General features: G+C 37.8%; 1 pseudogene; it reads right to left on the bottom strand.

Moving 5' to 3' along the window:
- Window positions 1-21,638: 21,638 nt before the first annotated feature.
- Window positions 21,639-22,977, bottom strand: LOC102251281 (annotated as a pseudogene).
- Window positions 22,978-25,253: the final 2,276 nt, after the last annotated feature.

Here is a 25,253-nt window from a genome sequence, read left to right as displayed (position 1 = left end):
TTAGTAAAGCTAGAGGTTGAAGAGCAGGCTGCAAAATTATTTTATTCAGACGTCTCAGTTATTGTTATGCTACATTTGTGTAATTGCTTTGTATTAATCCTTCTGGGTAGCATGAGGAAAATTTTGAAGGAGTCCCCATACAGAGATAATAATAGGCATCATCATGACAAAAGAGAACTAAGCAGAAATTACTTTGAAAATAAAATTTTGACCATGAGAGACTGAATAGCTTTTGTTATAGGTAAACCAATAAATAGAGCCCAGACCTTGATGAACTAGAAGCAAGGGGAATTAACTTTTTTGACCAATTATTAAAAATACTTTAAAAATAAACTAACCTTTTTAAAGGTTATTTTATGCTTGTGTTATTTCTAGTTATAATTTGTGCTTATGTTAGAAAGTTGGGAAATTAAAAAAAAAATAAGTTTCTTAGAAGAAAAATAATATTCAATGATTAAGTTAAAGTAATTCAATAAGCAGGTATTAATTACATTTTAATATATTTCCTTCAGGTTCTTTAAGAATATGTACACACAATTAAATATATGAAAATATTGAGACAGTATTATATATAACATTTCAGATTATTGTCATTTATGTTATGAAATTTTTCATAATATGAAATGATTTTTAAATTTTTATTTCTGTATAATATTTTAACATGTAGATGTGTCTCAGTATTTAATCATCTCTCTTATGCTAGGTATCTTATATGTACCTTTTAATTTTTTGACATTCATCAATAATGCTTGAGTAAATAGCCTTCCTCAAGGGTCTGATTTTTTTTGCATAAAATCCTATAAAGAAATATTTAAAATTTATTTTAATGCACTTACAGTGTATAGATGTTTAAAATGCATTTACATATATTATAAAATTGCAGATTTGTATGCCTCATTTATTTTTTGCAACAATTTCTAGAGAGTGTTCATTTCTTTTCCTGTCTAACAATATTGAATGAAAGTACACATTTCACTATCCTATATAATAAAAGCCTAATATGCTAATTGACCAAACAGTGGAACAACTGGTCAGCGGGGGATAGGGCCAGTGAGCGGGCAGTGCCAGGCCAGCCAAAGCATGTGCCAGCAGGCAGAGGGAAGGGACGGTGATGGGGGGAGGATGGCAGCGGCGGGGAGGCTGTCCCCAGATTGGTCTGCTGGTTGTCTCCTGCAGAGGGAGGCTAGAGACTGTGGCTTAGGCCCGCTCCCCAGTTGGACATTCCCTGAGGGCTCCCAGACTGCAAGAAGACACAGGCTGGGCTGAGGGACCCCCCCGCCCCCGCCACACACACACACACACACACACACACACACACACGAGTGCATGAATTTTCGTACACTAGGCCTCTAGTATCTTATAAGCCTTAAAAATTGTTCATTAAATAATTGTATCGGTATGGTGACTGAGATGAGATGTTTGCACCCCTCTTCACCTAAAATCCTTAAATTTGCAGAAAATTTTTTTTAATTTAGCCTGTAGCAGCAAACAAGATATTGGTAGGAATTCCTGAAAATAAGAAAGCAGATGGCATTGTGATCTCAGAGAAACAAGAGGAGAGAACAACAGAGCCCTAAACAATTGGGAAAATTATTGCAGAAGGAGAAGCAATTCCAAGAACATTGCAACTTATAGTAAACATATACAAAGGCAAGTGCTATGTATGGAGAAGTTAGCAATGTAAAAGGTTGCTTGTGTGTTTGCACTCTCATCCCTTGGCATTTTCCGTAAATGAATTAATGTTTCTGGAATGAGCACCTAGAGTGAATGTTTTGGTCTGAGAGAGATAAGTAGAAAGAAATAAACATCTTATCAGGGAAACAGTTTAAATGGCTCTCCATGCCCACCCATAGGAAAGACCTCTTTATTTTAGAACTTACAGGTGTTAATCTAGACCTTACCTATCTGCATTCCCCATGCCCTTCTATAGGCATACTTAACTTAGATATGCAGACAGTATTCATCCCTCCATTCAGAGGAGGCCTGTTGAACACCCAGAGCATTACAAGTGTGGAAGACAACTATGCCAATTAACATAGTCCTTCATTGTAAATATGAACCACTAACCAAGGATCACTAGACATTTGAGGAAAACTAATAATATTTTCCTTCACCTTTGAATTGACTTGGTACCTTTTTAGAAAATCAACTGACCTTATTTCTCAACTCTCTATTATGTTCCACTGATCTTTATGTCTACCCCTTTACCATCAATTTGTTTGATAACTGTGACTTAAAATCATGTTGGGTGTGTGCTCCAACTTTGTTTTTCCTTTAAAACATTCTTTGGCTAGGACTTAAATATTTCCATACAAATTTTAAAATCATGTTTCTAATTCTACAAAATGCATGCTGGAATAATTTATTGGGAATGCATTGAGTCTATAGAAAAATTTGAGAAGAATTGACATATATTGAGTCTTTCAACCCAGGAACATGATGTATCTCTTCATTTATTTTGATCTTTTGAAACTTTTCTCCATAATGTTTTGCAGTTTTCCCTGTAGTATATTTTGGGGATTCTTTTATTATACTTATTCCTAGGTATTTTATGATTTAGGTATTATTGCAGATGAAGCTGATGGAATTCTTTTTACTGCCAGTGTATAAAAATACAGTTGATATTTTATGTTAACATTATATCTTGCATTTTCCATAACTAACTTATTAATTTAAATAATTATTTTTTATATGGCTTTTGGGTTCTTGTACATATACAATCATAGGGGCAGTATTATTTTTCCTGTTTGTTGATTGTGTCTTTTCTTTAATGAAATTTCTAGGACATAAAGTACAATTTTACAAGAAATGGTGAATGTGAGAATTTTTACCTTTTTCTCATATAAAAAACATGGGGGAAAACTATCTTTCACCATTAAATGTTTTGTTAGTTGTAGATGTTTCATATGCCCTCTATAAGAATGAGAAAGTTTCCTGCTATTTTTAGTTTGTTGAGTTGTGGGTTGGTTTTTTTTTGCATTTAAATTATGATTTGGTATTGAATTTTATAAATTTTCATCTGTTGAAATTGTTATGCTATTTTTCTTTAGTCTCTTAATCTGATGCATTACACTGATTAGTTTTCTAATGTTGAGCCAACTTTGCGTTCCTGGTATAAACCCTACTTGATTATGTTTTGTATATTTGCATGTAGTGATGGGTTGGATTTGCTAATATTGACTTAAGGATTTTTGTTTCTATGTTTAGAAAAGATATTGGTTTATATTGTGTGTGTGTGTGTGTGTGTGTGTGTGTGTAGTCTTCATCAGGTTTGGTATTAGAATTTGGCTGGCCATATAAAAGTTGATCAATTTTGTTGATCTTTGCAAAGAACTAGATTTTTGCTTTTAATTTTTTCTATTTTCTGTTGTCTGTTTTAGCAATTTTTGCTTGTATCTTTATCATTTCCTTCTCTACTTATTTTGGATTCACTTTACTCTTCTTTTCATAGATTCTTATGGTGGATTCTTATCTTAGAAACTTCTCAAATTTTTTCTAAAATTAGCATTCTACACAATGCTCTAGATTAATCCCACAAATTGACATGCTGTATTTTCATTATTGTTCAATTAAAAATATTTTCTAGCCCTGGCTGGTTTGGCTCAGTGGATAGAGCGTTGGTCTGCGGACTCAAGGGTCCCGGGTTCAATTCCGGTCAGGGGCATGTGCCTTGGTTGCGGGCACATCCCCGGTAGGGGGTGTGCAGGAGGCAGCTGATTGATGTTTCTCTCTCATCAATGTTTCTGACTCTCTATCCCTCTCCCTTCCTCTCTGTAAAAAATCAATAAAATATATTTTTAAAAAATATTTTCTAATTTGTCTTGTGATTTCGTCATTGATGCTTATCTAATCACAAGATAAATTAGAAAAAATACCTTTATTTTGAACTCTCTTGGGTAAATCATTATCTCCATTTATTTAAGGTGGATTCCTGGAGATTTACCTTGTTTTTTTTTTGTTTGGAACATATTCCTTGACTCTCTGTGTTGGTTTCTGTGCATTTAATACATCAGCCACCTCTCCCAGTTTTGAGAAACTGATTTCTTGTAGGAAATAAGCCTCATCAATCAGCCCAGTCTAAGCTCCTAGTTACTTCCCAAACATTTGTGATTGTCTGAGCCATCATCTCTGTTTTTCAGTGGCTCCCAGTACTTGAAGGTATACCAAGACCTGTCAGTGTGGATCACAGTCAGCACCTAGGTGCGGACTAATTAGCAGCAGCTGGAAAATATGCAATCAAACCTCTTTCAGGGAAAAACTGGGAAATGGGAGATTTTGCCTGCTCTGTCTGCACTGAGCCTGGGTTTATAGCCATCTGTAAAAGGTCCTTCTTTTCTTGCTATTGACAGTCCTATGAAACTCATGAATTCAAGCCCCATTGTATGTCAGAACTAGGCATATGTGATTTGAAAACCCGCTCCTTGGATGGCAACCATGGGAGTTGGGGTGCTAGATGTGTAGACAAGCTTCCTCCACAGAGATGCTCAATACTTGTTTTTGTTATTGGACCAAGCGGGATGAGAGGAGTGCCCACTGTCTCTTTCAGGTTCTGAGAAGGTTTGTGGTTGGCACTAAGATGTACACTAAATAGAAGCTGGATTCTCAGGAAGGACTGGGAGATGGGGTTGGTGCCTCTTCCTCTGCACTGAGTCCCCAGAGGGGGGTGGCGAGGGGGAAGAGGGGAGTCTGTGTAAGTGCTCACCCACCATTAAGTACAGTTCCTTTGTCTGTTGTAGTCTTGTATGACTCTTTTTTTTTTATTGCTTAAAGTATTACAAAGGGTATTACATATGTGTCCTTTTTTTCCCCACCCTTGACAATCCCCTGGCCTCCCCTACCCCCCAGTGTCTTATGTCCATTGGTTATGCTTATATGCATGCATACAAGTCCTTTGGTTGATCTCTTACCCCCCTCCCTCCTGCCCCCCAACCCTCCCCCGCCTTCTTGCTGCAGTTTGACAATCTGTTTGAGGCAGCTCTGCCTCTGTATCTATTATTGTTCATAAGTTTATAATGGTCTTTATTATCCATGAATGAGTGAGATCATGTGGTATTTTTCCTTCATTGACTGGCTTATTTCACTTAGCATAATGCTCTCCAGTTCCATCCATGCCGTTGCAAATGGTAAGAGTTCCTTCTTTTTTACAGCAGCATAGTATTCCATCGTGTAGATGTACCACAGTTTTCTAATCCATTGTATGACTCTTGAACACAAGTCCTGTTGGCTTTCAGAACTAGGTGATTTGGGGGTTCACCCCTCCAGCGGTAGCCCCAGAAGTTGGGGCACCAGATATGTGGTCCAACCCTGCACTCCTCAAGGAGGAGCTGGGCATGAAGGTTTCCTGCCAACTGTATGGCACTGTGCAAGGGTTAGGGTTTGTGGTGATGGTGACTCAGCCTTCCCTACCACTTTTAAGGTGGGTCTTTTCTGAGTCTTCTGATGTACAGGAGTCACTGAGCTGGTTTCTGTATTTCTTTCAGAGGGAATTGCTTCATGTGGAACTGTACATTTGGTACATCTGTGTGAGGATGTAAATTCAGGAGCCAGGCATGTTGCTATCTTGATAGCTCCCTTTACCATTTATTGCACTGCAGGTCTGCTGAAGACAATTTATATTTCTGAAAATGTCTTTATTTTGTTTCTATGATGGACAAATATGTCATTCCCTCCCAGCCCCCCCACCCCCACCCCAATTTAATTGTTTGCACTGTCCCTCCCACCTTCAGGGCAAATCCATGAAGAGGAGCAGAAAACACCACCCCAAAATATGCCACTTTGGCACTGGATTGTTTTGAGTCCAAAGCAATTAAAACTCAACAGACTGAGGAAAAGCTCTTTGCCTCTCCCTTAACTGCCTAAAGGAATTTAGATGGGGGACTGTACCAGGAAGAGCGCTAATACCTAAGATAACTCTTTATATCCAAAGACTTACCTGCAGGGCCCAGCACACATTTGTTTACCAAACATCTACTCTTCTCACTATCCTGTGGTTTGCCTTCCTCCCTTTGAGACCTGCTTCTCCTTAGCTCGGGGTGGTATCTAAACCTCAATTACCTGACTGCTGGGGAGCTTCTTATGTCTTTGTGGGACTCCTGTACTCACAAAATTAAATTTGTTTTTCTCCTGTTAATCTGTCTTCTGTCAATTTAATTATCAGACCAACTAAGAACCTAGAAGGGAAGAAGAGAAAAGTTTTCTGCTCCTACAGACATAAGAAAGGGAGGAGGGAAATTCTGGTTGATTCTCCAGTCCGTGGTCGGCAAACTGCGGCTCGCGAGCCACATGCGGCTCTTTGGCCCCTGAGTGTGGCTCTTCCTAAGCCTTAGGAGTACCCTAATTAAGTTAATAACAATGTACCTACCTATATAGTTTAAGTTTAAAAAATTTGGCTCTCAAAAGAAATTTCAATCATTGTACTGTTGATATTTGGCTCTGTTGACTAATGAGTTTGCCGACCACTGCTCCAGTTAACTGCCTTCCAAGGTATACATGCTTTGGTTATTCTTTAGAATCCTTAGGTAGTTGTCTTTTGCATTTTGCCCAGAGTTTCTATAGTAATTATTATTAGTGTGAACCAGAGGGTTGGTCTGGACAGGAGTCAGTCACACCATCCCAGAGGCAAAATTGTTTTCAGTTTTTGTGTCTAGTATAATAGCATAATAATTCTGCAGGCTTATTTAAATCTTTTAATAAATTTATTGTAAAAGGTGATTAAATTCATTATATACTAGGTAAAAGAGTCAGGTATAGTTATATATTAAGATGAAATTGTCTCTAAGAAATATTGAGTAATATAAGCCAAGTATAATTTGTTTCAAAACAAAAATAGAAAATATATGAGTATGTGTATCTTTCTAAAATTTGAGCATAATTTTAATACCATTAAGACAAATTCATTCTCATTATTCTTCTCTTTCTCAATTTTCTTGAATGTGCTAGCACATTGCTTTATTCTAAATGAATTTTAAAAAGCACACTGGTAAGTGCCCATTGTTCCATTCTTCATATAGTGTTTTAAAAATGACAATTGGACATTGTCACATTCTTTCTTAAGACTCTTTAATAGTGTTCTTTTAAATTAACGATAATGATAAAATAATAATAGACAACATTTATAGAACTAGTTTTAAGTGGTAAACTACATGTCAGCATCTACTTCATCTACCGCTTTCAACCTGACTTAGATACATACATAAATACTTACTAACATTTCTTATTTCCCGGGTGAAAATGACAGCCACTGTCTGAACTTTTAGCTACTATGGTGAGTCCGCTCATTGTACTTGGGAGAAACATGGCCTAAAATCAGTCAATGTAGTGGTTAGAGTGGGACAGATTTTTCTGTATTAACAAACAACCACAAATTATTCTTGCATAATATTGAATGTCTATTGGGAGCCAGATCATGACAATTATTTTCATCATTAAATAGTTTGGGAGTGGGCTCATGTGAGAGGAATATGGTGACACAGGACAATTGGAAAGAGGTTAGTGAGATATATGAAGAGAGGCATTGAGAGAAATACAAATTGCTTGCTACAATTTTTTTTAAAACTAGAAATGTACCATGAACACAAATGGTCAGGATATTTTTCTCCTTTTTCTTTTCTTCCTAAGACTACATGCCCCCAACTGCTAGCATCTGGGACTCTCCGGAGCATATAGGTATTATAATCCTGCTACTGTATGGATAACTACCTTTTTTCAATTTACTCTTAGGCCATTAGAAATATTGATAATACAATTTTCACATTCTAAAGAATTTACTTGACTAAATTGAAAAATTATACATTTGAGAGTTGAGGAGAGCCTGCAACGAGTGAGCACCCAGCCGACTCCTGGCATTTGTCTTTTTCATGTATGTAATTTGTAGGGCTCTCTTTTCTCTGAGTCCAGTGTGAATTATTTCACATTCTAACTATGCTGACTTAATGGCATGACTCAGTTCTCCATACAGTCTGTAAAACCACGTGTACTTCCTCATATTTATAGGCGAGGGAAATAGTTATTAGTTTAAGAGAATAGAAAAATGTGACTTAAAAGCATTTGAAACTCAAACTATCAAAATATATGGAGAATAATCGTGATGCTTTCCATTCAATAGGAAGTGTCATAGCATATAAAGAAGTTTAAAGGAGTTCTGTTTCATTGTTTAGGTGACTGAGCATGAATGAGTTTCTATCTCCCAAGTCCTACAGTTCTATGGTTCTTTGACCTTGAGTTATTTAAATAATATCATTGTTAGCATACAAGTCTATTTTTGCCTACTGCCAGTCATGAACTTCATAATAAGCATTTGGAACATTTATAGAATCTACAGTTCTGACCAAAACACATATAGCCTAAAATTGAAGAGGACAGTTAATGCAAAAGAAAATGACAGATGTCTCTCAAGCTGTTGCCTTGTGCTCAAATAATGGTAGATTCAAAGCCAGCTCAGCATTTCCTAGATCCTGATATTTCATCATGGCTCTGTCAACACAGCTTGATCAATGTCTTCAAAGGAAAAATGGAGGCAAATGGATGATTAACTTCAAGCATTTGTCACTGAGATTAGGCTTGGAGCAGTCCTGGGCAGTGTGATGAATGTCACGGAGAAGCCTCTTTATAACTGTCAGTCAAGTGGAGTAACTGTGAGAGTATTTAATGGGATAGAAGACTCCTCATTGCTCACCTTCAGCTTCCCTGAATTTTCCTGGGTGATGATAATATTCTGCAGTGCCAAACGAAATGGCTAGAAAAGGGGTGTTCAGGACAGACAGGAAAATGAGAGACACATTCAACTCAGCTTACCTCTATTTTTGGCTTTACCAGAGACCATTTTCTCTTCCTCATCATTTTTCAAAACAAAATGCACATGATTGGATAATACGCTTGTGGAACAAACTTGGGATTTGGATTCAGAAGACCGAGGTGTTAGTCCCAGTTCTGCCACCTACTATATGTGAGACCTTCAGCAAGTTATGTCCATGTTGCAAGTTTCATTATTCTCATCAATAACATGGAAATCATAAGCCCGTTTCATAGGATATCATGAGGGGTTGTATGCATATGGGTACCTGGCATGTGGTAGGAAAGGCCTTATAAAGATTTAAAAGAAAAAAACCCCACATGTAAGTAAATACATTTACATGCAAGGAAGGTCAGGGCATTCTTGTCTGTCACACTTTCTAATATAAGTCATGCTGAGAACAGGCTTTTCTCAGTACTATTTTTATTAATAACATATAAATAGTAAACCATGGCAATTTTATTACACATATATAAAAATAGAAAGTTTTTTTGTGGAGTGTTTCTTTACTGTTGCACAAATACTGCATTAATTAGTACTTTAGCAGAGAGAGTGTCAAAACTAGTGGTCTTTGTTTTAATTAGAAAGCATGCTGCTGTACTTGCTAGACTTTGTCAGCCCTTTGAGGTAATTAGTCCTTTTTAAATAGTACAATATGACATTTATTAACCATAATTCTTTTAATAAATAATCTTCAGTTCTACTCAGTGACTAAAAATATTACTTGATATATATCCTTTGGCAAAATGACTAGTTTCTTTTTTGATAATTTAATGGGGATGTTTGAGAATAATTTTATTTCTAAGACTCTAATTTGCTGTGAAAGGATTAAGTACTTTATCTGTGGAATCACCTCAGTCAGAGAAAGTAATTCCTTTCCCAAGGACGCTGGGCTGTGTAGGATTCATTTAATTCAGGAGCATTGGGGTTTCTGTATCATCCCAAGGGGGTGGTGTTGTGTGAGATAGCAGGAATCACATTCCTTGCCTGTAGAAAAAAAAATGCACCCCTATTTCTGAAATTAGGTGACTAGGTCATGGGAAAAGAGAAAAGGAAAAAAGAATGAAAATATAGGAAAGAACAGGAGTGTGCATATACCCACACACATACATATACCTGCTGTGAAAGAGAGAACGATGAACACAAAGGTACAAATAGCGGTTAATAAGAACAGGCATTGATGCTTGAAATATTAGGCGTAACACTCTCTTCTCACTGTTCTTGTTTTCCTTTGAAGAACACATGAGATTTAAAGGAAAAACTATACCTTGGAGTGCTTCAAGCACAACAACTCCTCAGACCCCATTTCTCAGATGGGAGTTTTCCTTTGAAGAACACATGAGATTTAAAGGAAAAAGTATACCTTGGAGTGCTTCAAGCACAACCCCTCAGATCCCACTTCTCAGATGGGGCCAAGGCACCAGGCATCCCAGGGGACTTGGTTGGTTGTGTAAATGGTTCATTACTTTCCTACAGGCTGTAATGCAGGGCCCCATGAGGATGTTGTGGAGGGACCCCTCCTAAAGAATGGGACACCAGGAATGGGGAGAAAGACTTTCTTTTTAAATGTACATACATTAAAATTCACTCCTTGTGATGTATCATGCTAAGGCTTTAACGAATGCAGAAAGTCTTGTGACTATTATTACCACACGGATACACTCCAAAAATTCTCTGCAGTCACCTCTCTCCCACCTGCAATGCTGGAGGTCACTAATCTGCTCTCCTTTCCTATGGTATTGCCTTTTCCAAGATGTCATAAAACTGGAATTGCACAATTTGTAATTTTCTTGGGGGGGATCAAACTCCTTACACTTAGAAAAATGCCTGGTATAGTCATCTGTTTTATAGCATGTATCAATAATTTGTTCCTTTTTATTGCTGAGTTGTGTTCCATTGTATGAATGTACAGTTTGCTTATCCTTTCGTGGGCTGAAGGATATCTAGGTTGTTCCACTTTTTGTTAATTACAAATAAAGTTTCTGTAAACAGCTGTATACAGATTTTTGTATGTTCACATGTTTTCATTTCTTTTGGATAAATACCTAGGCATGAGATTGCTGGGCCTTATGGTAGGTATATGTTTAACTTAATAAGAAACTGCCAAATGGTTTCCCAAAGTAAAAACACAATGGATGAGCACTTCAGTAGCTTCATATCCTCATCATCTTGTCAGTTTTTTTTTTTAGTCATTCTAATAGGAATGCAGAGATTTCCCATAGTGTTTTAATTTGTATTCCTCTAATATCTAATGATGGTAAACATCTCTCAATATGCTTACTTACATCTGTATTCTTAGATGAAGTCTCTGTTAGGCTATTTTGCTCATTTAAAAAATGGTTTGTATCTTTTCCTATTGTTGAGGGTTTTGTTTTTTTTAAATATTTTTATTGATTTCAGAGAGGAAGGGAGAGGGAGATAAAAACATTGATGAGAGAGAAACATCAATTAGCTGCCTCTTGCACACCCCCTATTGGGTATCAAGCCTGCAACCTGGGCATGTGCTCTGACTAGGAAGTGAACCCATGACCACCTGGTTCATAGGTCAATGCTCAACCACTAAGCCATGCCAGCCATGCCTATAGTTGAGTTTTTAAAGTTCTTTATATATTCTAGATACAATTCCGTTGTCAGAAATATGATTTGGAAATAGTTTCTCCAGTCTATGGCTTGTCTTTTCATTCTTTTAACAGAATCTTCCCAAAGCAAAAGTTTTTAATTTTGATGAAATCCAATTTAATTATTTTTTTCTTTATGGATTATAGTTTTGGTGCTATACCTAAGAAATCTTAACCCAGTTATCAAAATACATTTTTGTCTGGCTGGGTAGCTCAGCTAGTGAGATATGCCAAGGTTGTGGGTTTGATCCTCAGTCAGGGCACATATAAGAATCAACCAGTCAAAATACTTTTCCCTCATATTTTATTTTAGACCTTTTGTTTCAAATGTTCATTGGGTCTGTGATCCATTTTGTGTTAATATTTTTATGATGTGAGGTATGTTGGGTTTTTTCTTTCTTCCTTTTATCTTTGTATATGCATGACCAGTTTTTTCATCACCACCATTTTTTAAAGACAACCTCTTTTCCCCAGTAGATTATCTCTGCATCTTTGTGAAAAATAATTTGTAAAAAATAATTTAATTATGTGTGTGTGGGCCTTCTTTTCTGATTGCTTTTTATTTTCTTGGTAAAATAAGCAAAATCATCACCTGAAAATTAAGAGGGCATATAAACTGTTGGAATTTGAGACAAAGGGGATTATAAAATGAATTGAACAAATTGTAAATATATGTATTATGTACCAGACATTATTTTAATTTCCGTGGATGCAATGGTAAGCAAAACAGACAGATCTCCTGCCCTTGTAGGATTCAATACACTAAAATAGTGCATTAAGCTATACAGGGGAAAAGGAAAAAGGATGATTAAAATAAAAGGAAATAGAATTTCAGCTAACCCTAGAGGCCCACTTGGGGATAGTGGTTATGAATTAAAATTTAGAGCAGTCAGCAAAGTTTTGTGTCTATTCCTCCAGCTTTATTCGGCTGCTCATATACCATTGCAGACTGCAGAAAGTCATGCATGGTCAGAGATTTGACTTAACTGGGTTAGAATTTTCACCAAGAGAGTATGGTGCAGGGAGAATGTGGCAAGGGGATGGGGAATATATATGGGGGACTTATTATAATAAATGATCTTGGAATCTCAACCAGGTAAGGAGAAATGGAGAATCTGGAAGAAGTAAAAAAATAAAAGGTTAGCCTAATGGATTAGAAATTACAGTGCATCAAAGGATGGTTGAGGTGGGAGCAAGGAATGAGATGGAAAGTTAGAAGGTGGTGGTCTAGAATGAGATCCTAGAAATTGAGATTATGGATGGTGAGAGAGTTCCAGTTGTTGGAGTGACAGGGAATAATGAATCATTTGCTGAGCTAGCATAGAGGGAAGAATCAATGAGGGTGAGGTGGACAAGGAAGTAAGAGGTCAACATTTGGGAAGAGTCAGGAAGATAGTTCAGTGTCCATGGATATATAAATCATAAAAATAATTCTAAGTATAGTGTCAGAAAAATATTAAACCAGGTCTCCTGTTTTCTAGGAATTAGGTGAGAGAATCAGGACTCCTGAACATCGGTAGATGCATCCATGTGGGGTGTATTAGTTTCCAATTGCTGCTGTAAATAATTACAACTTGCAGTTCTGAAATCAAAATTCCCAAATCACTTTTTCTGGGCTTTTGTCAAGGTATCAACAGGCTAGTTCCTTCTGAAGGCTCTGAATGAAGGATCAATTTCTCGATCTTTTTCAGCTTTTAGTGGCTTCCTCTATTCCTTGTCTTATGTTCCCTTTCATTTTCAAAGCATATAATTAAATTTCTGCTCTTATTGTCTTGTCATACCACCTTCTCATCTTTTTTTTTTTAAAAAAATCAAAGCTCCCTCTGCCTTTCTCTTAAAAGGCCATTTGTTATTACATTTAAGATATGTCTGACCTGCAAAATCCCGGATACTGTTCCCATATCAAGATCCTTAATCATGTCTGCAAAGCCTTTGCCATGTAAGATAACGGACCTGGATATTTTGGGGGGGGGGGATTCAGCCCATTACATGATAGTATCCAGTGGCCGGCAAACTGTGGCTTGCAAGCCACATGCGGCTCTTTGGCCCCTTGAGTGTGGCTCTTCCACAAAATACCGACTTCTGCGCATGGGCCACGAAGTTTCAATCACACTGTACATGCGCGCCTGCATGTGGCATTTTGTGGAAGAGCTACACTCAAGGGGCCAAAGAGCTGCATATGGCTCTCGAGCCGCAGTTTGTCAACCACTGGCTATAGACTGATGGAAGGAGATTCAAAGAAGCCTGGAGGTTTAAGTAGGAGAGACATATAATGATCTGGAAGCAGCTATGAAGAGTAAGGAAGATACCCCCTCCATCATAAATGGCAAGAAGAAAAACAGGCTCCACTTAAGAGGGATTGAGGAGCAGTGCCATTAGGGTATCATCAGGTTTCCACTGGATCAAGAAGGTGGAGGGCATTTTCAGAAAAGAAGCTAAGCACAGAGATTTTTGTGAATATCATACTTTGATTTCTGGGCATAAGGGTAGTGTTTGGGGGAGAAGAAAGGGTGTAATGTTGGGTCAGATTTGGAAATATGATCATTTTCTATGGTTATTAAAAACTTGAAAAATCTGAGGCCAATCTAACATATTTTTCCCCTCATTGGTGGCTTAGTGTTTTAGTATAAATATCCCCCCCCCCATATTGTTAAAGTCCAATAGTAGCTTTTCTAGATCTGAGTTGGTGTTAACTCCCCTGGGTCATATTTTCCAAGTGTTCAGTGTGTGTATTCAATATATAGATATTAAGGTGTCTTTTTTTTTGAAAAATTATATTGTACTTTAAAATTTTGTTCAGTTCAGTTGTTTTGTTTTCCTTTTGTAGGCATTTCAATGACATCAACCTGAGCTCTCTTATAGGTCTTCTATATCTTTCACTTTCTTGAAAACCCTTTGTATCTTTATTTCTATATCCTTATAGTCACTTTTTCTCTTCTTCTATTTTCCTATTTTGCTTTATATTTATATATTTGTGTGTTTCTTCAAATTTAGTCTTCATTTCTGATTGTTTTCATTTTTTTCTAATTTATTCATGAGTTCTGTTAGGTTTTAAAAAATTATATCCTTCTGTTGTCTAGTCATTTAATCTGAGATGTTCTAATTGTTTCTTTTCTGCTTTGGTTGTTTTTTGTCTTTGATTTCATAGATTTTCTTAAAATGTCTGGTCATTCTTGGTTGACAACTCATATTTATAATCAGAATAAAAAGTTGATTTGATGCTCTGCGTATATGGATGGGGTTTTTCATTTTGAGCTTTATTGTGAGATATTTCTTTAGGAATGCTTGATGTCTGTATCTTAGATTCTTTCTCCTGAGCTGTCCAGTGTGAGTGCCCAAATATTCTTTCCATTCACTTGCCTGAAAAGTATGTAGGTGCCAGAGTTTTGGAAACAAAGTGAGAGAGTACAATGAAGCTTTCCACATTCAATATATAAATTTTTACTTAATTCCTTTGTATATGTGCAATCTCCCAGGGCAGGAGACTTTTAATAATATCTCAAAGAAATATATCCTCTAAAATTTACATTTAAAAAACGCAATGAGAGACTACTTCATAGCCATGAGAATGGCTAAATGAAAAAGTTTTTTTGAGAATGGGAAGTTGGAAATCTCATGCATTGCTAGTGGGGTTGTAAAATGGTGCAGCCACTTTTTAAAACAACCTGTTAATTCCTTTAAAAAATAAATATAGAATTACTACATGTCACAGAAATTCCACTCCTATGTCTATACCAAGGGAAATAAAAACATATGTCTGCACAAAAACTTGTACACAAATGTTTATAGAAGTTTTATGTGTAATATGTAAAAAGTGAAAACAACCCAATGTCTGTCAGTGGAAAAATGGGTAAGTAAAATGTGGTATATACAGGCACTGGAATACTATTAGACAATAAAGGAATGAAGTACTGTTACATGCTACAATATGAATGAACCTTAAAAACATTCTATGTGAAATAAGCTTCATAAAAGGGCACACAGTAGATTAATCAATTTCTATTAGGACAGAATTTTTTATTAATCTTAGTTAATTAAAGTTTAATTAATTTAAAATGTAATGAATTGTAATTCATTTGATTAAATGATTTCTTAGAGTTGAGAGAAATGGGATTGGAACATGATAGTTAATGGATATGCAGTTTCTAAAATTGATTGTGATGACAGTTGCACAACTCTCTAAATATACTATAAACCATTGAATTACTATAGTTATACACAGATTTGTGACTGCGAGAGGTGGGTACTCCCAACCCTGCATTGTTCAAGGGTTAACTATATACACTTTAAATGAGTAAATTGTGTGATATATGAATTATATCTCAGTAAAGCTGTCAAAAAATATACTTGTAGTTCTCAGTCAGTGAGTATAGGAGAGAAAGAGTAACCTAGAGACTTTAGAATAGAGAAGATCTGGTCTCAGTGCTTTCTAAGCAAGTTTTTAACCAATTTGTAGGCTTATAGCGCTAATTTAACCCTTCTTCAAATATCTTACTCTGCCAGTTCTCAGGCTTTTAGGGATCTCTGTTTAAGTGAGATTGCATCTTGAACTTTTAATATAGGTTTAAGATTCAGCTTTCTCACTGTGCTAACCTAGTTACAGTTGCCATGTTTCCATTTTGCTTCCAGCTTCTAAAAGAGCTGATCTGACTTTTTTTTCTCTCTCATTCTGTTTGTTTTAAGGCATTTATCTCTTAGAATAATTTTCATTGAAGTTGAAATCAAGTTTTAGAAGGAAGTAAAGATAATGCATGTGTTTCTTCAGCACATGATAAAAATAGAGATCAGCACAGCAACCTTTATCTGGAAGTCAATAAGCTATATTTGTTTGCTTTTTATTATTATTACTAGAGGCCTGGTGCATGAAATTTGTGCACGGGGTTGAGGGTGGGGGTCCTTCAGCCCGGCCTGCACCCTCTCCAATCTGGGACTCCTGGGGGGATGTCCAACTGCTGGTTTAGGACATTCCTCTCGCAATCTGGGACCGCTGGCTCCTAATCGCTAGCCTGCCTGCCTGCTTGATTGCCCCTGACTGCCTCTGCCTGCTGGCCTGATGCCCCTAACTGCTCCCCTGCCTGCCTGATTGCCCCTAACTGCCTCTGCCTGCCTGCCTGATCGCCCCTAACCCCTCTGCCTGCCTGGTTGCCCCTAACTGCTCCCCTGCTGGCCTGATCACCCCTAACTGCTCCACTGCCTGCCTGATCGCCTCTAACCACCTCTGCCTCAGCCTCCACCACCATGGCTTTGTCTGGAAGGACGTCCAGAAAGTCGTTCGGTCTAATTAGCATATTACGCTTTTATTAGTATAGATTATTTTTTAAATGTTTTTATTGATTTCAGAGAGGAAGGGAAAGGGAGAGAGAGATAGAAATACCAATGATGGGAGAGTCATTGATCAGCTGCCTCCTGAACACCCCACACTGGGGATTGAATCCAGGCATGTGTCCTGACCGGGAATCGAACTGTGATCTCCTGGTTCATAGGTTGATGCTCAACCACTGAGACAGGCTTGTTTGCTTTTTAAATTTTATATTAGAAGGATGTTTGAATTCTTAAGATCCGTCTGCTTTTATATCTGTAAATATTCTGATATATATTTGATTTTCATGAGTGGCATTGATAATTTACAAGAAAAGCAGTTAGGCATGATGGCTTAGTGGTATTTTTTAAGTCCCTTTCCCCCTTTTTCCTGAGACATGGCTCAAAAATTATACCAGAACTGAATTCTAATTGGATATATTTCAATAAGATGTTGTTGGGAAGTGACATAAAAATATATAAATTATTAGCTAATTAAAGCAAAAACATTTGCCGAAACCGGTTTGGCTCAGTGGATAGAGCGTCAGCCTGCGGACTGAAAGGTCCCAGGTTCGATTCCGGTCAAGGGCATGTACCTGGGTTGCGGGCACATCCCCAGTAGGAGATGTGCAGGAGGCAGCTGATCGATGTTTCTCTCTCATAGATGTTTCTAACTCTCTATCTCTCTCCCTTCCTCTCTGTAAAAAATCAATAAAAATATATTTAAAAAAAAAAGAAAAAAAAAGAAAAAACATTTAAAATGGCTTTTTTAATTAACTTGAAAATTTTTAGCTAGCTACATTACTACACATATTAATAAAGTCAGATGCTGAGTAATTAGCTTTTGATTTTAAGAAGTGTTCTTTTCCTCTGGTCAGCACTAAAATTCCTCTTTCTTATCTGTCTATGTTATAATTTCTATTCTGACATACACTGTATTATATTTATATTTAAAAGACTGTAGATGCAATTTTTAGTTTTTTTAGTTTTTTTTTACTTTCTCAGGTTTAGGAGTTTTCCTGGATTCAATTTATAAGATGCACACTGGAATGAAGAACTAAGATAAGTATCCACATTATGTTTCTATGTTTTGTGCCTCTATTTAATGACTATTTTATCTCAGAATGCTTTTCCTCTGGTTTATGTATACAGTCTTCTCCTTTCTTAGTATTTTTAAACATCTATTTATTGCTATCTATGTTTTCTATCAATTCATAATTTATTTCATTTTTGGAATTACCTCATTTTATACTAAAAGATTCAACAAACCCTTTTGTAACACCTAAAATTCTAAATTTTCTTCCCCAAAATCTATTAGATAATGAGAAAAAAAGAAATGTAAATAGTTAAATAAAAAATGAATTTGAGGGAAGCATAAGGTAGAAAAACTCATGCAAGCTTTGGTAGTTACTTTTCAGAAAGAATCAGAGTAGTTTTATTAAGTTTAGGAAAGATTATTATTGACATGTCTTTAAGATAAAATGGTAAAGTTAAGGATATGTGATTATTTGTAGAGAAAGGTCATAGAGAGATGACAGTATTAGCCTACTAAATGGAGGGCAATGGAAGAAAGTTATCAGGTAAGAGGGCAGTTGGGTCATAAGTTCAGTGAATTTAAGAAAATAAAGAGAAATAAAAACTCTTTAGAAAAGCAAAGGGCATTTATGAAAAGAGGTGAAGGGATACCATCCAGAATACTGAGATAATGGCTGTTGGTAAGAATAAGAGGGAGAACAGTTGAGAAAACTAGGCTAGAATGTGATGAGAAAACTCAGTGAGTTACAAATGGTAAGATGTTGGTGCTCATAGGAGAAAAATGGGAGGATAGGAGCATTAGGTAAGAAAGAATGATGATCAGATGATAGGAGATGATTATTTGTGGACTAGGACCACAATAATTGAGGGCAGAGAGGCCAGTTTCCTGAGAGACAGTGTAAAGTTTCTGTGTAGGTGCATGAGAAGTAAGATGCTTTTGGGTCCTTGGCCACACACTGGCAGTCTGTGATATCCAGGGGATAGGTGTGCTATTGAAATGGAAATAGCTTCTAGAAAACTTTCCCTTCACTTATGCCTGTGAAATTATGCTTAAGAATTTAATTTGCAACATAATTTTTCTCCATGAGTAAGCTCTCATGTTATGATTTTATGATTGAAAAATTTGGTGTAAACTATCTTTTAAAATATATGCCTTGCCCAGCTGGCATGGCTCAGTGGTTGAGTGTCAACCTATGAACCAGGAGGTCATGGTTCAATTCTTGGTCAGGGCATATGCCTGGGTTGGGGGTCAATCCCCAGTGTGGGGTATGCAGGAGGCAGCCAATCAATGATTCTCTCTCATCATTGATGTTTCTATCTCCCTCTCCCTCTCCATTCTTCCCTGAAATCAATAAAAAAACTTTAAAGAAAAAAATAATTTTGTACTAGTATATGAAGGAAAAAAGAAAACATGTATATGAATATATATGCTTTATTGATTCATTCATTATAATTTGTTGCTGAAACTGAAATTCCTAAGCAGTAGCTGTGACTCTAGCCCCAACTGTAAGTTGAACCCTTTGGATGGAAATAAATAATTACTTTATTTTATTTTTTTACAGTAAAGATTTACTATGTTTGTTCATAAGAGTAGCAATTCAGGTGCAGGAGTATGGTCTACTATGATGCAGTTCTACACTCATATTAAACCTAGGTACCCCTGAAAGTGTTACGAGGCTTTCCCAGCCATCCTTGTCAAAAGCAGAAAGTGCATACATTTACAGCTCTGACTGTTAACATTTCATCAGAGTGTACATGTGAATGCCCCTACCTCCCCTGTCTTGTATAAGTTACCTCTGCTTAGATCCATAAGTTTAGTAGCTCATAATCATTAGTAACTTCATTCCCAAATCATATGTAATCTCCAAGACTATAAAACCACACAATAAATAAACAAATGACCCCAAATTCATTTCCATTCCTCCTCTAAACTCAACAAGCCTATAGATCTACAAGCAAAAAGAGAAAAATATGATATATGATAAAATTATAACTATATTAATGCAATTCAGTGCCTAGTAAATGTCTTTAGTACTGACATTTGGTAAGTGTCAATACTAAATGAGAAAATGTAAGAATGTTTTATGAATTATTTAGAAAATATGGTAGTGGCCCAGTGCCCAATGAATCTATGAGAAATTATTCAGTTGCTAAGGTGAGCATTCTTATATTTATTTATCATTTTCCATGCTTTAGCAACTCTGCCAGAAAGTGATGCATATTTTGTTTTATGAGATGTTTCTACTATAAATTACTATATCAATCTTTATCTGTTCGTTAAAATAGCTAAATGTCTGTTTTAAGTCCCCAGATTTATTGCTAAATTATGACTCTATCCATGTACCTCTTACAGTTTAAAACACATTAGGTTTCTGCATATTATTTCTCTATCAATCTACCATAGAAGGCTAATTATTGTATGAAATTTTAGGATGATTATTATACCTGATTTTATAGATCCCTAGCCCCATCATTCATCACCTAGACAGGTCTTTTGCCCTATGTCAATCAATAAATTCATCACACAAGTTCAACTGCTTGATAGATTTTGACTGTGAATCACATACAGAGTCTTTTATATGAACTTAGCTACATTAATAGAATAGTTCCCACAAAGATTTTGAAGTCCAGCTCTGATTTTGTAGTAGGATAATAGGATAGAGTCGAGTCTACTAACCTGTTATGGTCTGAATTTTTGTCCTATTGCCTCCTCCATTCATATGTTGGAGGCCTAATCCCTAGAGTGATTGTATGTAGAGACAGGGCCTTTGGGAAATAATTAAGGTTAAATGGGGTTATATGTATGGCACAAGAGTGAGTCAGTCAGTTAAATGGAGTTAAGACCAAGGTAAATTTGAGATAAGATGTGTTTTTAAGAAATCAACTTCATTCTTATTCAGTTAAATGCTAAATTCCCAGTCTCACTTTATGGGCTGCATCTGTTATCTCTTAATTTTCAGGATTTTCTTTTTTGTATTACATCTCTGCCTTTGGAATAGACTAGATACTTTTCTAGGATTGACTTTTTAATTTTGTTAATTGTAGGGCTTTTACACAATAATGTGATTTTTTGTTTGGAGGAATTTAGCAGTTATACAGCTCTATCACCTGCACTACTCAGGTTTGTTAGTCCTGCTGCTTAGGGGAAAGTGAGAACTGGGAGGGCCCATGGAAACTATCCTGTGGAAAGGCCACGCCTCCCTGTGCACTGATTTTATTTTTACTGGTTTTGCTTCCTTTAAATGTAAACAGAATACACAAACACATTAAGAACTCCATGACACAAGAGAATCCGCACAGATTTATATATTTGCAGACCTCCCAAATGGTGCCTCTAGCTTCTCTTCCTACCGCAGCTCTGTCCAAACCCATCTGCTGAGGCAGTTGCCTGAGCCTCTGCAATTGCTTCTGGATGAAATTTAGCATGAGGCTGGGGCAACATAAGAAACCTCCCAAAGCAAAACCAGGATTCTCACTTTCTGGCCCTGGCCCTAATCCTAAACCCTCTTCCTTGGCAAGCTGACCTGCCAAGGATTTTCACGCCTCAAGAACAGTCAGTGTGACCCCTGAAATTAAGATGCAATGAGTTCCCGTCCCATCCCAGCTTTTCCGAGCCTTGGGCTGAAAGAGAAATGAGCTGCATCAGGGTCCAAGAGAGGAGAGAGGGGACGGGTGAAGGAAGGGAGGATCCCAAGCTTAGAGATGACTGCTCCCAGGAGGGAGGCTGGGATCAACCAGAGGCTAAATCCTTGCTACCAGTCCCTTGCTGGGCTGGGAGGGCACAGTGGGACTGTGCTGCCACCTGGAGGGGGCGGGGAGCACTGCAGCAATGAACCAGGGTAGGCCCTGAGGCACCTTGTTGTCAACTTTCTTCCTCAGTGCCCTGCTCAGGAGCATCACTGCAGCAGCTCTTTCCAGGAAATGGGCTTGGAAAAGACCTCCCTTTCTAACCAGAGGTTGTAGTTCATCTGGACTCCCTCAGGGAGGTCTACCCACTGGCCCAGGACACTCTACTGGCAGTTGACCAGAGGCAGGAAGTCAGGGTTGCTGTGGGCCTGGTTGTAGCATTAGATGTTGACACAGAGGGCACACTCTTCTGGCTGGAAGTCCTAAGGCTGGGCATCGGGATTGTTGTGGTAGACCCCATGGTCATTCAGCCAATGGCACACCTATCTGGTAGATGGCAGGTATCATCTTCATGTTGCTCGTTGGCTACTGCTGCCCAAGGTACTTGCTCTGCACCCAGAGCAGCGTCAGCACATAGAGCCGCGTCATGGCCTGCTTCACCTCCAGGGCCTGCTTCAGGATGGGGCAGACACCACCTGCATCACCGTCCTTGAATGCTTCCATTTAGTCAGTTTGTTCAAGACCCAAAGCCGATGAATACAAGAAAAGAGGTTCCTTCAGGTCATTGTCACCAGCTTCCAGATTCGCAACAGTCAGCTCTGGCAGCTTGCATACCGCGCAGTGAGGGTAATCCAGGGCAGAAATGCTGTTCTTGGCAGTGATGTAGGACACAATGTTTGACTGAAGAACTTTAGGATCAAAGAGATGCAGCTGGCAATTGCCTAGTGCTGGGCCATATATTCAATCTGGTCGACATGGTTCAACATAATGTGCTTGAGCAGCAACTGTAGGACAGCAGAAATGGCCTTAACAATGACCTCTTTGTGGAGGTCCACCTCCACCCCAGCTTCGCGTGCTCTGCAACACTGTGGTGGGCATCTCCTCAGGCAGGACGTCTGCTTGGAGGTTTACTGAGTCTGTTTTGGCTTTGGAGTTGGGAGCTGTGACCACCAAGATCTTCAGCAGCACCATCATGTACTGAAGCAGGCGGGGACTTGCTCAACTTCTGCGCCCGCCCCCACCCCACCCCTCCTAGAGGAGAGTGTGGTTCGCCTCCTTCATCTGTGCCTGGGCCCCTGCAAACAATCATGGTGTGCTTGCGCTGTTTCAGAGTGTTAATGCTTTCATAGATTGGCCTTGGCAGCCCCCATCACTGTGCTCGTGTCCCTGCCTAGAGTGTAACCTATGAGTTTGCTGCAGCAAGGCTTGGGGAACATCTCGAGTCTCTCTCTGTGATCTTGGGCATCCATGGGAGCCCCTTTGGGCACTAAGCCTGTCCATCTGGGGGTACTGTTTTGGGGGAGGCATCGCCTCATCCCCCTCCAGACTGTTGGCCTCATCATTTTCCTCTTCCTCTTCTCTAGAGTCATCAGCTTTGTAGGGATCCATTGCTGATTTTATATTTTTAGCGTCCAGTTTCACAAAAGTAGAATGATTATTGTGATTGTTTTCTTTCCCCAAAGAGACTTTCTTTTTCTTGATAAGTTATACTGTTTGTGCTTTAAATTAACATACAGATTTTTTTAAAAATGCAGCATATGGGCCTTGGTTCTGGTGTTTCACTGCATGCTAGACTGGGAAATAGTGTAGCACTTTAGATAAATTTGTTACTTTCTGTGAGCTGAGAGGTCTTATTTGTAAGATGGAGTTCATAGTATCAGGGATCTAGGGTTTCTGTAAGAGTTAAATGAGTTAATGACATATAGTAAGGGTCCTTTACATCACAGGTATTTTACAGAGATGATATTAACCATGCTACCTTCCATCCTCATCCACCATCACTTTTAACATGATATGACAGTGACAGAAAGCAGATGGCCAAGGAGTTACACATTGTACAAGCTCATAGGTCACTAAAGTTTCAAAGTAAAACCATTGATTTTTTTTTTTCTTAGATTAGGTGAAACCTTTGGATCCCTCCCTGCTCCCTTAGCTTTGACCAGAAGATCCCCAAATGATGAGTGTGACAGACCACAGCATGAAGAAATCCTTATTGGAATTCAATCTTTTTCCACGAGTACTTAGCACAGACCATTATTTAAGTGTTGTAGGCATTCATAATGAAATACTCTATTCTTAAAATAATTTACAGTTTAGTTCTGGGTTATTTGAAATTGCGTTACTCTGGTGGGAGTGACGATTTGGTGGGAGTTGAGGTGGAACCCTGCTCTGTCACAATTGTAAAGCCACAGTATGAGTAGAATCAGCAATGCTTGGCTCAGATCCCGTTACTCTGATGTATTATGAGTGACTCAATTTAATTGAAAATCACCACCAGACATTGTTACTAGATAAAGCTGTAAAATGCTTTGCTGCTGCAGCAGTGACTTATAGGTCTTGTGTGCAACATGAAATGTTAATGAAATGGGCATTTAAAGATTACCATTATAGTATATCCTCTAGTCTATGATTAAAACTTTAGTGGTTTTTACATAATAAACTAAGATAAATGCAAGGTCTGGGATTTTAAAATGGCAACCAAAGAAAGAAATGAATTTGAATTTTACTAACAACATATTGTAACATAAAATAAACAGATATGTCTGATAATGACTATGTATTGTGCACCACTGAAAAACTAAATTTTTGGCAAAAAAAGCAAAAAATAAGGTAGATATTTAGAAATAGGGCATGATTATTTTCTACCATAGACTCTGAAATGCTTAAGATTTTGATATGTACAAAAGACCTCAAGAATATGTTTTGAGGCATATGAGCCAATGTGGTAGACTCCTCAACTTCCATTCCACTCCATCTGGTTAGTCTTGAACCATTGTCATCTCATTCGTCTGGTTTGTTTAGTTTTGGGCACAACTCGGCTTCACTAGAATGTAAAGTACATGAGGGCTAGATTTTTTTATTGTTTTGTGCACTGATGTTTTCCTATGACTTAGAATGGTGACAGACCTATGATAGATGCTTGATAAATAATTGTTCAAGAAAGAATGAGAAAAAAAGAAAGAAGGGGAAGAAGGACAGAAGGAAGGAAAAAAGGAAGAAAGGAAGAGAGGGAGGAGGGAGGGAGGGAGGGAGGGAGGAAGGATGAAAGAAAAGGCGGAAAGAAAAGAAAAAAGGACCAAGAGTGACATAAAAGGAGAGGATCGCTTAGGATTCCCGGAATCAATTAGTGATCACTCTCTATCACTCTCTCCCTACCTGACTTGAGCAAGGACAACTTTGCCCTGTTGGAACTGACATCTATTTTAAGACCATAAAGACAACCAGCCATAGGATGGAACTTATCTGATGACAAAGCTGAGTATTTTAATTAATCATTCCTATCTCTGAACTTAATTATGGTGCAGCAAAATACAGTTTATCTTATTTAATCTGAGTTAAGCAGAAGTTGTTTTTTTTTTTGCAGCTGAAAACTTTCTAACAGATAAAATCTAGATTCCAGAGTTTGGGAACAGGATACTGTGGTTGAGAATCAGTCATTTTACCAATCAGAACCCAGTATGGCACCTGTAATGAAATTCTCTGTAATCTATACTAATAATAGGGTAATATGCTAATTAGACTGGATAGACTGGACGTCTTCCGGACGTCCTTCTGGACAAAGCCATGGTGGCAGGGCTGAGGCAGAAGTGGTTAGGGGCAATCAGGCTATCAGGGGAGAGCAGTTAGAGGCTATCAGGCTGGCAGGCAGAGGCATTTAGGGGCAA

The sequence above is a fragment of the Myotis brandtii genome, unplaced genomic scaffold (genome assembly GCF_000412655.1).
Source record: "Myotis brandtii unplaced genomic scaffold, ASM41265v1 scaffold151, whole genome shotgun sequence".
Taxonomy (NCBI): Eukaryota; Metazoa; Chordata; class Mammalia; order Chiroptera; family Vespertilionidae; genus Myotis; species Myotis brandtii.
The sequence above is the reverse complement of the archived record's forward strand: the minus strand, read 5'-3'. Positions and strand labels throughout refer to the sequence as shown.